This window comes from Ambystoma mexicanum, chromosome 11 (genome assembly GCF_040938575.1).
Source record: "Ambystoma mexicanum isolate Mex_15411 chromosome 11, UKY_AmexF1_1, whole genome shotgun sequence".
Lineage (NCBI taxonomy): Eukaryota > Metazoa > Chordata > Amphibia > Caudata > Ambystomatidae > Ambystoma > Ambystoma mexicanum.
This window is the reverse complement of record NC_090934.1, coordinates 34,796,947-34,811,486: the sequence shown is the minus strand read 5'-3', so window position 1 is coordinate 34,811,486 and position 14,540 is coordinate 34,796,947. Positions and strand designations below refer to the sequence as shown.

Below are 14,540 nucleotides of genomic sequence, written 5' to 3'. Positions count from 1 at the left end.
AGCAAGAGACATGAGACTTCGGCTCGCCGGTGGAAAGGCTTGAGCCTGTTGACATGGAATATCTGAGGGGTTACCCCAGAGGCTCCCATGTCAACCAGATAATTGACTTCGCCCATCTTGGAGATGATCCTGAAGGGTCCAGTCCACTTGTCTGCCAAAGCTCTAGGCTTGGTAGGCTCCATCACAAGGATTTCCTGTCCCGGAGTCCAATCCACTTGCGAGGCTTTAAGGTCAGGCCAGTACTTATTCAATTCCTGGCTGGCCTTGAGATTTGCTGTTGCCTGGCCCATCATCTGTGTCATCCTCCGTCTGAGGCCTAACACATAGTCCCCCACTTGCTTGGCGGGACCTGGAGGGGTGGCTTCCAAGCCTTCTCTGATCAAGGCGAGGGGCCCCCTCACGGGATGTCCAAAGAGTAACTCAAAGGGGCTGAATCCAACACCCTCTTGAGGTACCTCTCGGTACGCAAACAGCAGGCATGGCAGGAGGAGATCCCATTTCCTCCTTAGGGGTTCTTCCAAAGCCCCTAGCATGCCCTTGAGAGTTTTATTAAATCTCTCAACCAGACCATTGGTCTGGGGGTGGTAAGAGGTGGATAACTTGTAGGTTACCCCGCACTCTTTCCACATGGTTTTCATGTAACTAGACATGAAGTTGGATCCTCTGTCAGAGACAACCTCCTTGGGGAATCCAACACGGGTGAAAATGCCCAGGAGAGCCCTGGCAACCACCTTGGCAGTAACAGTCCGAAGGGGTATTGCCTCAGGGTACCTGGTGGCATGATCTACCAAGACCAGGATGAACCGATGTCCACCTGAAGTGGGAGGGTCAAGGGGACCGACTATGTCGATGCCCACCCTCTCAAATGGTGTGCCAACCACTGGCAATGGCTGCAGTGGGGCAATGACACTAACTCCAGTCTTGCCAGACAACTGACAAGTTGGGCAGGTCCTGCAGTGGGACTCCACCTCTACTCCCATCCGTGGCCAGTAAAAAATGGGCAGAGAGCCTCTGCTTAGTCTTCTTGGTCCCAAGATGACCAGCCAAGGGCACCTCATGCGCCAACTGCAGTAGGAAGGGCCTGTAAACCTGGGGTACCACCAACCTCTTGAGGGCACCAGGTTCAGGCTTAGTGGGCTCACTAACAAGGAGATCACCCTCCCAATAAATCTGGAATGTCCTAGGCACTTCTCCTTGTGCCTGGGACAGGGCCTGTTTCCTCAGTCCCTCGAGAGAGTGGCACTCTCTCTGTCCCTTACAGAAGTATGCCCGGGAGGGTCCCCCTTCAGCTAACAAGCATTGAAGGTCGGGATGATCCTCCGGGTTGAGAACCTCTCCCACAGGAGAGTCTTCTGTCTCTTCTCCCACAGGAGTTGAGTTTGGGTTTTCCAATGGACCCAGCCCGTTCGGAGCATGGTTCCCAATGGGTGCTGTCGGAACAGCAGGAAGAGAAGGTGTTCCCTCCACAGAGGTGGCCTTCTTGGTCTTCCTTCTTCTTGCCTTCGGCCTCGCCTTTGGCTCGAGTACCTGACCCACAGCCAGACCCGGTGTCACCTGTGACCTAGTGACTGCAGCAGCAGTCATGGGAAGACAATCCGAGATCAACTCTACTAGATCATTTCCTAACAGAATGTTAGCAGGGACATTGTCCTGAACCAGGACAGGAAGCTTTACTGTCTTGTCTCCAATCATGTGTGACTAAGGCTACAGTTGATAATTTGGGTGGCCCACCAGCTAACCTGGTGGTTCTCAGAGGAGCACCTACATAGTCCTCTGGCTTGAGCAGGGTCCTGTCCACCACTGTCATGCTTGCCCCAGTGTCTCTCAAACCAGTAGAAGGCTGGCCATTCAAGAGGACACTTCTCAAAAACCTACGGGTGTTCTGTGGGATAGTCGCCAGTACTTCTGCATACTGGGCCCAGGCCCCAAGGGACACTAAGGAAATCTCTACCGGAGCACCAAATGTGATCCCGGTAGAGGAGGGGAGGACAGTGGCCTCCACCTCACACGGGGTAAGGGTAGGTCAGGCTGACAGCCTGTACTCCAAGTGCCTTACCTTTACACTTGGAGTCACCCCTTTGTGATCCAGAGCCCCACAGTCCCAACAAGCGCCAGGAGTGCGGGGTACGGTACTGGAACCATTGGGAGCCTGCTTTGCAGCAGGTGGACCACCACTCTTATTCCCACCCACAGATGACTTGGCCCCACTAGATTTTTGGGTCTTGGGAGAGGAAGGTTTAGGTTTACCCGACTGTGACTGCTTGTGGGACTCCTCAGCTTTCTGAGAGGCCCCCTTTTCTTTGTCCTTGTCTTTCCCACTGGAGTCCTTAGGGGACACCCGGTGGGAGACCCACTTGTCAGCCAACCTAGCCAGCTTAAAGGGGTCCAAAATGTTCTGGTCAGCCACATACTGACGCAGCTCTGGTGAACAGGCTTCAGAAAAATGCTCAAAAAACAAGAGGTGGGACAATTCAACAAAAGTCTTAACCTTGTATCCATCGATCCACCCCATCATGTTCATGTGCGCAGCACTCACCCAGTCAACCCAAGACACATTCTCTTTTCTTAAAATCCCTGAACCTTCTAAGGTATTGGGTAGGTGTCTTGCCAAACTTGGCAATCAAAGCAGACTTCATACACTCATACTGACCCCTTTCTTCCGCACTCAGCTTCAGAATACAGTCATATCCAGTTTTAGGCACTCTGCTTAACAAACACTTAGCCCAATCTCTTTTATCAACAGCATGAATCGCACAAGCCATTTCAAACGCTTCAATCCATTGGAGGATATCTGAACCCTCCACAAATACACCAACCAAATCTTTCATGAACTTGGTGGCTGGGGACCTGACACTCTCATTGGTTTTAGCTGAAGTCTCCACTCTAGCTTTCTCTAGCTGGATTCTCTGACATTCAGTGTCCTGGCTCTTGAGTTCAAGATCCCTATTCTTGAGCTGCACTTGTTGAGCCAACTCCTCTTTCTTAAGTTCAGCATCTATTTCCAACTTGCAGTATTCAAATGCCAATTTCATCCTTAATAACTCAAGCTCCAAGTGCAGATATCTTTTGTAAGTGGCACGGTTATACACTGATTCTTAAAACCATAAGCATCCCACCGCTGCCACCAGTGTAAAGGACCGGTAGGGGGTGTCTGTACTTCTGCTCTCTATATGGTAGAAGAGAGGCACAGAAGACCCCAGCCAAGATTCTCTATTACGGTAGCAATGGACGAGCAATCGAGGCCTAGCTTCTCAGGAGGTGATGCAGGCTGGTTCTTAAGTACAGTGTAGTCCCCAAGCCCCCACAAAGGAATGTCCACACACTGTATTGGTTAGAACAGTCTTTATATAATCAATATTCAAGGTTATATACACTTATCATAATAACTCACTTTGTACTTCGGAAAATCAACAGTGGCAAATATATACAATTCTAAAGTGGTACCACCCTTTGTATTAGATCTCATTAAAGTGCATCCACAATACTGTAACAATGTCACACAGATCAATAGAGTGAAACCAGCAATAGAGAGAGGAGAGAAAATAAGATGGTTGAGCAATAGGCAGAATACTGGCCCCTATCACGAGACACAGTTCTGTGTGGAGATTCCCCCACTTGGGCAACCTGTAAAATAAAGGTATAGCACAAGCCCAGTCCATATATTGTTCTGCAAGTCTTATTCCCTCCTATAATGTTTTTACCCCCCCCCAATGTACCTGGTGGAGTCGAGTTCTTCGAAGAGGCGTCGACAGATCCTTCTTGAGCGACCCCCTTTCAAGCGGGAGTCACGGATCGTTGAAAGGCGTCGAGAAGCGTCGAGTAACTCGGCGGCGGGGAATCGACGGCCCTTCTTGAATGCCTTCCCTTTCAAGCGGGAGACACGGGGCGTCGAATGTCCGTCAACAAACAGGGTAGAACGGCGTCGATGAGGCGGCAGCTTTGTCCGAGCGGTGCTCGTCGGCGTCGGAGCGTCGGCGTCCTGCAAGGCAGGGGCGTGCGGGGCACCTCGGTGACAATAGTTCTGGACCGCAAAGATTGTGGAGACGGAGGCCCAGCAAGGGCGTCGAGTCGTTCGAGTCTTTGTGGTCTTCGGGTGGCGGGAAAACCACCGGCAGGTTTCTCCTCGGCGCGTTGGTCGTCCTCGACTTTCTCCGGCAGGATAAAGCGGTCGACGGTGCGGGCGAGGGAGTCCTTCGATTTGAATGTTCTTAGGCAAGGAGCGGACGGCTCCGATCGGCGGCACGGCGTCGAGTGGTTCCCACGGCTGGGCAACACAACTTCGACGGGCCTCCAGCGGTTACACAAACCTGCGAACCCTGGTCGACGGCGGCGATGTCCGGGTGCTTCACTTCGATCACCTCGGCGGTCTCGGGTCGGCAGCCTTTCGAGGGTCTGTCTTCCAGGGCGCTTCGGCGAAGATGGAGCGCTGCTCGATGGTCCCTCGGAGCACGGGAAGAGGGCGCCTTACCAGGTCCTCTCTCGGGTCAGTCTTCGATTTCGGCAGCCTTCGGATCGGTCGAAGCAAATGCAACAGCAAGTCTTCTTCCAGCTGGACGTCGAGGATCAGCAGTTCCAGTTACTCTTAGAGTTAAGACTCAGCTTCTGAACGCTTCTGAACAATTACCAGTGGTGAGAGGTTCCCCAGATATACTATTCTGTCTCTCATCCACACTGCTGGCACACACTCAGCAGCCAATCGTACAGAAGGGCATTCATGGAGTCAGCCAATCGGGCACACAGTGCATTCAGGCCACACTCCTCCCTTTCAGACACTCACAACAAGGAATGTGGATTGGGACAAGTACCCAGCCATTCAACACTACACAACTGCATTCGGGCCAGTTTCGGGCAGGGCTGTCTCAGTCTTTGTCTCTCATGCCAGAAACCAGACAACCACAGCAAGGAGTGTATATTGGTCACACACTCCATTCACCCAGGTCCCACCCACAGGAGGTACCCACAACATACAGTCACTGGGAAGGCTCCAGTCAGTCTAGCTGGGCCTTCACAACAACACCATATATGGAACTTCCACCCAACAGCCAGTCAGGGGGAAGGGACAGAGTCAGGGCTTCCCAGGACTTTGGAAAAACAAGGTAACAGGCAATAGAAAGCAAGAGGCCACAGGGGCCATCTAGTTTCCTATCAGGAATCAACTGATCCCAATGGCAGGGCCTGGGTATCCCAAAATGGAGGACACCCAGAGCACCTGTCAAATTCAGCATGGAGCTGCCACCAGCCCATACCCTGCTCTGTGGGCCACCCACAGGTGCCCAAAAACATACACTAGGGGTACAGGGTTGTACCCCTACCCATGGGTGCCATAAGGGTATCCCATGGGTCTGTTCACCAAACCAAAAGAGCTGCACTGCCAGGAGTCCCACATGGACTCCTGGGCAGAAAACATGACAGAACACACGATAAAAAGCAGTAAAGGACAAGGATTCAGAGGCCCTGTCCCTCTGATGCATTTCCAGCATCACACTTCCCACGGTACCTCACATGTGTGGGTGCACCTACCTGGGCGCCAAGGGGAAAGCTTAAAACACAAGTAACCCCAAGTCTGTTTTCAGACCGGAATTTCAGACTCTGCCGACCGGCACACCATACAGATATGGGCCTCGGGTGTCCAAGCCACTAAGGAAAACGGGGAACCCCATGCATTTCCCAAAAGAGGACACCCGTGGGTCTGCCTTGCGCAAATTGCCCCAGTTTTTATTAGCCACAATCCCCGACAAAGTGTGATATTTGGTGGGGGAAAAAACACAATGTTCAATTTGTCTGGGGTTTTGGGTAATAAATTCTGGGCCGCTTCGCGCAAGTCAGACCTCTGCGCGTTCCCACGGGTGTCCTCTTTTTGGAAATGCATGGGGTCCCTGTTTTCCTTGCTGGCTTCTGTAGGTTGCCCACATGAACAAATTGCTGTGGCGAAAGGCTTGGGGTTACCAGCGGGTTACCCTTTTCCTTTTGCGCCCCTGGTAGGTGCACCCACACATGTGAGGTACATTTTTCGTCGGGAACACCTGTGGGCCCCCAAACCCCCTTTCCAGGGACACCACTTTTTCCTCCATCCCTGGTGGCCTAGTGGGCCCCAGGGCCCCAAACTCCCTCCCACCTCCCACTGGGTTTTTTTTTCCATTTTCACCCCTGGGGGCAGTGATCATCTGCCCCAGGGGTCTCCGATGCTGTGGCCCATGCTTTGGGGACATGGGCCGCTTACCTAGCATTTTCTTCTGGTAAGCCTTATTAGTAGTCTCAGTACTATAAAGGGAGGGGAGGGGAGGGGAGGGGAAGGTGGGAGAGGTAAATACAGTTGTTGGCTATGAAAACCTGAAATTTCTCTACATTGCAATAAGCAGTGCCATGGGTGTCATTACGAATTACTGCTGAAGGGTTATTTTGATCCGGTATATTTCTGCCTCCCTGGAATTTGTCATTTCCTGTGTGGTCCTCAAGCAGATGGCCACCCCCATGATCAGTCGGTGAGCTTCTACCTTTCCCTTTTCACGTAAGAAGCTTCCCTCCGGGGAATATTGTTGCTAGATTCATTACACGTGATCTCTTCAGGGATGGGGCAACTGCTTTGAAGCACCTATCTAAGCGCACCCGTCCATAGGCTGATCTGACAACCCCCGTTGCTGCTCCTACATGGCCTGGGTGCTTACATTCAGACTAAAACCACCCCCCCCCCCCCCTCCCAACGGTGAGCGCAGCACTAGTTAGTCTAACTTGGTTACTGCTTACCTGAAGGCAGTGATTCCCACCACTCCGTGGCCCCAGTGGGTTCTATTCTGCCAATGTCAGTGCCAGTGTCGGCAGGCCCCTACAGCTTTCCTGCCATCTGCCCCTGACTTCTCAAGTTTTGGACTCCATTTCTTAAGCCTACTCCCCTTCTAGTGGGCACTTTCTAAAGGGCTTTCTTGACGTGGTCACTGCACATTCTCCTCTCCTTCTAGCTCAACTCCTCTTCACCTGTGTTAGAAGCCATGTGGTCAGCTTCATTAGTTCTGTGTTCTTGACCTATGGGTACAAGGGATTTATTTCTACCAAGCCCTCCAGGCTGTCTTACTGCTGGGGTGGCAGAACAGCACAGACCCAAGTCAAAGGGAAGTAAACGTAATAAAATAAATGCAGTAAGTATAAATGGTTTTAAAGAGTTCAATGAATATCCTTCCCTATAGGGAAAAGGCACTTCCATGGTGCATAAACTTTCCAAACTAGACCAGAGTAGAGTTTTCATAGAGATCAAGGGCAACTGTTCTGCTGGTTTGGACTCGCTTTTGTGAAAATGTCAAAAGGAGTGTTTTTCTAGTGTTACACTTGAGCTTAAGCCACAGAAGACCTTTGCCCCCTGGAAGACCCTCCCCCGGAGAGTGGGCAGCCAAAGAACAGCTGGAGGACAGTTGACTGGCAAAAAACATTGCAGGCCTCTAGAGCTTCCCATGTCTGAGATACCAGGGTGCTTGCCTGATGTACAGGAATAAAGGAACTCTGGTCCAGATGCCGGACCCTTCCTGGTAGGGAAGGGTGCCCCCTTCTGTGTCTGGCGATGGTGGTATGGTCTGGAGCTTCATAGAGACTGCTTTCAAGACGGATTTCCAGGACTCTTGTTCACCCCACCCTCTCCAGTAATGTCACCAAGGACTCTGCTTAGTGCCAGAAAATCCATGAGGGTTTCTTGGACAAAATCTCTACCCACAGGGAAACTATTATCTTTCTGACTACACAGGAACCAGACAGCCACTCGGCCTGCTCACAAGCTCCCGTTCGATATCAATAATGCTTTTCTTACTCTAAGGAACAAGTTAACAAATCTGTGATCTCAGAACTACCTCCTGTCCGGCTGCTTACTGTTCCGTAGATCTCTTTAAGGATGCACTTGAAGTCTTGGCATGGATGACCAAGATTCTCAATCTCTTTTGATGAGGGTGTGGTTCCCTCCTCTCTCTAAACATGATCACACCTTTGTTCAAGAAAACTAATCTTGACCCACATGTCATTGATAATTACTGGCCTATCACGAACCTAGGATCATGGACAAATTGGCATACCTCCAATTACAATGGTGGATTATGGTCATCCTGCCCTGCTGATGCTTCTGGACCTCTCTGCGGTCTTCGATTTAGTGGACCACTATTTTGGTGACACCCTTGGCGGAGGTTGCTAAATGTTCCATCTTGCATCCCAGTGGATCTCTTGGTCCTCGTACTGTCTGCTGGTGAAAAGTTCCAACCCCATTCTCCAAACATGTGGTGTACCACAGGGTTCATGCGTGTCCCTGACTTTGTTCAATATCTACAGTCGACCACTCTTAGACATGCTGTACGCATTGTGGGTCCGGTATACAAACTATGCCGATGATATCCAAGTCGTCTTCCAGCTCAGTGGGCAGTATGAACAGGGCTCTGCTGCCATAAATACCATCTACGAGGCTATCCAGGACTGGATGGCAGGCAACTCTCTCGAATGAAACTGTAAAAAGATGGAGCTCTTGATTATGGCATCTAGTCTGCCTGGGCAAATTAGATCCTGCCTATGCCAATTTCACCATTGCTGATGACCCGATCCCAGTACTAAAAAGATCAAGACGTTGGGGGTTATTGTAGATGACGAACTATCCATGTGGCCACACGTTTCCTTCATTCGTTCATCGTGCGGCCTCATTACTAAGCGAATTAATTATATCCGCCCTTTTCTCTCCACCAAAACTGCACCTTGCTTGCTACTTCGTTAGACTTGACTATTGTAACTATCTCCTTGCAGGCACCTTGCAATCAGCCTTGCAAGTTGCACAGAACTCTGTTCGAGCCATCTAGGGACGAGCCATCTAGCGACTTCCCAAATGTGCTCATATCTCAGTCCAGGTGGGCACTTCATATACGACAGGATTACTCTGACCTTGTCTTTAATGCCTGTCCGGTTTATCTTATTGACGGAGTAAAATCTCAAGTGAGCGGAAGGAAACTTCACTCCTCTGCTTGCCCAACTCATCCAGCCCAGATACAGACTTGTCAGATTTGGAGGAACTTCCTTCAGTACCCAAGCATCACTGCAGTGGAATCTACTTCCCGGACACAAGCATGGCTGAAAATAGCGCTCTTTAAAAAAGAAATAAAAACGTTCCTGTTCAATTTTAACCTAGCTTCTCTCCTCTTCTGCGGACACTCCCATGCTACCCACTAGTTTGTCATTTGGTTTGTTGCTTGTTTTTTGTGCGCCCTGAGGTCCACTGGCGGTGTGACGCATTATAAGAATTGAAATAAAATGAATATGATCCAGCTGTACACTGGCAGGAGCCCCACGGGAGCCTGGGGGGGGTGGGGGAGGCAGAAATACAATGACTTGGTAGTCCTTATCTCTATTGGAAGCAAATTCCACAACTTTGGTGCAAAAACAGCAAATCTTCAATATCCTCTTGTGTGCACTGAATGAGGAATCTATGGGAGATTGCAGCCTCTGGATCACAAATCTCTTGTGGGTTGATTAGATTGAAGCAGTTCACTCAGATATGCTGGAGCAAACCATTCAAACATTTAAAAACGAGACGAGCCACCTTAAATCTGAAACGGTTCCTTCGTCCAGTGGTCGACTCTTGTCTTCCAAGCCAAAAGAGACTCCTTTTATACAGTTCTCTCCCTTTCATTCCAGCCTAGCTGTCACTCACCCAGCAGGGTGGCTGTCCTTGCCGGACAGTCAGCCAACCAATCATCAAAGTGCATTTGGGTCTCATAGGAGACTAAGCAAAGGGAGTTTCGGGCATCCCTTGCTTCCTGCCTATACCCTGGAGCCAGAGGCAGGCTTCACTCGTGAATCCCGGCAAAGGGACCAAACCTGGTTTGACGTGCAGAGTAAATCTCAAGACGGTCATTTCCATAAAGAAATGGCGAAAAAAGACCGGCCATTTTGACAAAAAAAAATTGCATCCTTGGGTGCTTTACTGTAGCTGTGAACACAGCCCGCAGTAAATGCACACCATGGTAGTAAAAACGAAACCACTGCCACCAGCCATTCAGTGGGGAAAGGGTAACATAAAAAATGTTACATGAGTAGCTAGGCAAAGGGGATACTAGGTAACCCCTCCAGCACCCTATTATTGTAAGATGGTGTGTGCTGTGTCTAGAAAGTTACAAATGTAAGTAAGGTCAATTTCACTTTACTGCTCTGGGAAACAGTAGTTTATCCCAGAGAAGGCATTTAAACCTTGGCAAGACTTCTCTGTGTCACTGCACTAAGGATGCTGGGTAATGTAATGTAAAAGATGGTGCCTATGAAGTTTGTTGGGCTCCAGAACCAAAAGAAACGGTGTATAAAATCACATCACAATACATGAGTGGGGAAAAAGGGTCTCCCTCTCTCCAGGTAAAAAAAAATAAAGTCCTCAAAATCCAGCAAAGTTGCTGGGGGGTCTCTTCTGCCTTCGACACGGTCAACCATACCATCCTAATCAACAGTCTCTGATAACCTGGGTATCACTTATCAGGCTCTGGCCTGGCTGTCCTCTTTCCTCTCTGATCAACCCTCCCAGGTTTAACTTGGGTCCATCCTATCCTCTATCTTCCTCTCTACCTGTGGTGTTCCCCCGGGGTCTAACCTCTCGCCCTGGCTTTTCAGCCAATACCTGGCAACTCTCGCCCACTGCTTTGTCATTTTCTGCTCAAATTTCCAGTGCTACGCTGACAACTTATTTTCAGACTAACCTCGGCGGCCACCTCTCCGATCTCTGATGCCTAACTGCCATTCAAGATTGGTGTGCCGCCAGTGATTTTTGTCTGAATGCCAGCAAGACTGAGATCCTCCTCATCGGCACATTTTCACCATCCTTTCCCCTCACTCTCTGGCCGGCCTATCTTGGCCGCCCTCCTACCCCCACCTGCGAGGCTAAGAACCTCGGGAACATCTTTGACTCCACACTTTCCTTCTCGGCCCACATCTCTGATTTCTCTAAAGTCGAACTTCCTACTGCACCTCCTCTGGTTCTCTCTAGGTTGGACTATTGTAACAGCCTCTTTCTAAATCTACCTGCCTCTACTCTCTGCAACTAATCCAGAACTGGACTGCGAGACTTGTCCTTGGCCCTAAGCCCTGGGATTGTATCTCTCCAGCTCTGAAATCTCTCCATTGGCTCCCAGTGGATGCAAGGATTACATTCAAAACCCTCTGCATTGTCCACAACGCTTTCTGGGGCATGGGTCCAAAATAAAGCTATCCCTCTGCAAATACTTCCCCTCTCGCGCTCTTAGCGCCTCTACCTCCAACACACTCAAGATCAGTCGTTTTTCAAAGAAGCGAGCTGGGGGTAGATCTGTCTTCGGCTGGGGCCTCCCTCTGGAACAGCCTCCCTGCCACTCTAAAACCTGAGGAGAACCATCTCTGATTCCGGAAGCACCTCAAGACCTTCCTTTTTGCTTCTGCCTTTGCTCCACCTCTCCTCGGCTGATCTGTTCTCTTGGCACCTTGCACCTGGCCACCCTGTCCTTTGGGCCCAGGTACCTGCTCACCCTGACGCCCTCCCCAACTGCCTCCCGGCCACCCCTTACCCTGGGGTCTGTATCTGTACCCATACAGCCCCCCTTTTTTTTTTATTCCTGCGCTTAGACCTACTGTCTGCTGCCTTAAACCCAGCACTTGCCAATTGCTGGCTGCACTACCACGGTTTGTTGCCTTTATTATTTATCTTTCTCCTTTGCTCCGCACTGTCCACTTCTCCACCCTTCCATGCACTCTTACCCCTCCCGCTCTCCCATACACTTGCGCATTCTGAATGGGCCTAGTAAAATTGCTGTTTTGTTCTCCCCTGTTCCCCTCCTTTGTCGCGTTCTGAAACACTTGTGTATGAGCGCGATAGAAATAAAATATCTATCTCTAAGGTAGAAGCAATTGGTACATTTCTGAAAATTCTCCCTAACAACAATACTGCTTGGTGACCTTAACTTAGGCCTCCACTGTGTGTGATATCAACACAACAGCCCTAGAGAGCGCTCACAGCTAGGTTTTCAACAGCAGATCAATAACCCAACACACAGCGAGGGAAGATTCTTGGGCTGACTTAAACTGCACTACAAAAATTCTTAATTCGCAATGTGCCTGGTGCGATCACCATACCATTTCCGTCACCATACAGGACACCAAATGCCCTTATCCAAGTATGGTAGAGTTCTCCCATCCCCAAATCCCGCCACCCTAACCGCCCCACTGGTCATGTCTATAAATAATCGCACCGTCAATACGGACAACCTGCTGCCCCTTATACAGTCCATTACCAATCCTACCACATGTGTGAACAAGGACCCATCCCTCCTAGTGGACCTGTACAACCATACCTTACTACAGGCATTAAACAAAATCGCTCCTTTAAAAATGAGAAGCTAATCCAATAGCCCACCTAAACAAGTGGTTCACTCCCGACCTAAAAGCCTAACACAATGCTAAAAGAATCGCTGAAGCCATGTGGAAAAAGAAAACACCTACTGAACTTAACAAGGAAAGGTTTACATCTGCCTCTACCGCCTACAAATTAGCTATCCTAAAAAAGATGCCTAAAATACCAGAATTCAAAATGCCAAATGGTGTTCGAAAGAACTCTTTACCATCCTCGGGGAGCTAGTCTCCTGTTCCACCGCCAGACTCTTGCATCAAAGATGCCGCTTGGTATGCCAACATCCAAAAAGCCCTTCTCGACAAAATAGCTCTCCTAAAATCAAAGAGGCCAAAGAACGTAATTTGACAATGAACACCGATTACAACAAGCCTCTTGACCACCCTCCTCCCAAATCTTGCCACCTATTCCAATTATCTAAGGTCCCCACAAAGGAGGTTGAACATAATTGCCAGTTTCAAACCTTCAAGATGGCTAGGAGATGCTGCCCAGCTACTTTCATAAAGGAGAAAGCAAGAATTGACTCTTGACTCCTTTCATCACTTCCTTGATCAACGCCTCCTTTCAAACCTGCACAGTTCCTAATATCTTAGAGGCATGGTTCATGCCTTTTAAAAAAAAAACAAACCTCGATCCAAACACCCCAACTAAATACAGGCCTATAACCACTGTACCATTCCTTCTAAAAAATACTAGAGAACAGCCTACATCCAAATACAAAAACACCTAGAAGACAACCACCGTTTAGGCCTACGTCAGTCAGGATTTAGGCCCGGACACGGCACAGAAACAGCCCTCCTAGATCTAAAAATCCAAATGGATGAATTCTCCTTCGGCAGCTTTTGACTTTGTCGATCACAATATCCTCACTAATCACCTGTCCTCAGCAGCCTCCTTCTCCCCGAACGTTGCTGCTTAGATACAATCCTTCCTGGCAAACAGGACTATGAGTCTTTGGACCAATGGCTTCAGCAGATCCAGTCCTCTCCTGCGGGGTACCACAAGGCTCTTGTGTGTCTCCAATGCTCTACAACATCTTTACCAAGTTCCTGTTTGGCACTTAGACGACTTGGGTGTCACCTACACTAACTATCCAGATGACACCCAAATCCTCATCTAACTTACAGGATGCTATGATAAAGACTTGAAACTGCTAAACGACATCTACATCCAAATTCAGGCATGGATGGCCACCCATTGCCTCTGCCTGAATGACGATAAGACAGAGCTGCTACTTATAGGATCTCGGGCTCACCTGAATAAACTTGACGCCCAGTACAACTCCTTTAACATCGATGGGAACAACATCGAAGTCTCCAAGAGGTCAAAACCCTTGGTATTTATATAGATTCCACCCTCTCTCACTAGGTAAGTCAATGCGACTGCCTATACTTTAAGTTGATAAATGCTTGCAAACCCTTTCTGTCTACTAACGGCCGCCTTACACTTGCCTGAGCGCTTACATTATCTAAGCTTGACTACTGTAACACCTTATACCTAGGCACTAACAAACGAAACTTGAACAAACTTTGGGTGCTTCAAAACAATGCACCTAGATCTGCCTTAAACATCCCGCAATCCAACCATATCTCTGCAGCTACAGTCAACATTCGCTGGCTTTGAGTATGTGACGGAGTCACTCTCCGAACCTTAGTGATTACGCATAAATGCCTTTCCAATACGATGGCTGGTCGACAAATTCAACAGGAACCAGTCTTCCAGGTCCAACTACACACCCTGCCTACGTATTCCCAAATTCAAACTACCAAGAGTTGACGGTTCCAGTTTCCCAATACTAGCGGCTAAGATCTGGAACTCTCTCCCAACAGCATTAAGAACTGAGTCATCCTTCTGGCCCTTCAGAGAAGAAGTTAAAGCCTGGCTCTTCACCCAGTAAAACACTGCCTGATCTCTTAACCTACTGTTTCAGCTACTTTAATGCCTAAATTCATAACACTAGGCAATTTATTTACCACTGAATCTTACTGTTCCCTTTACCTCTGCACCATTTCAGAATGTTTACTAAGTCAACTGCCTTATGATGGTGTAGTTTGCTGCACCTGCTCAGCATGTTTACTTGATATGTAACCACTGCATTTCTGTTCTTATTTGCTTGTAACCACTGTCTCCTGCCCATGCAGAAGTGCCCAGATACCTCGGGGTG

The 14,540-nt window shown here is 49.2% G+C and overlaps 1 protein-coding gene across 1 annotated transcript in view; it reads left to right on the top strand.

The window, feature by feature from the left end:
• Nucleotides 1-14,540, top strand: part of HDAC1 (histone deacetylase 1) — a 200,333-nt gene that overhangs the window by 61,134 nt on the left and 124,659 nt on the right. The gene's annotated exons all lie outside the window — the stretch shown is intronic.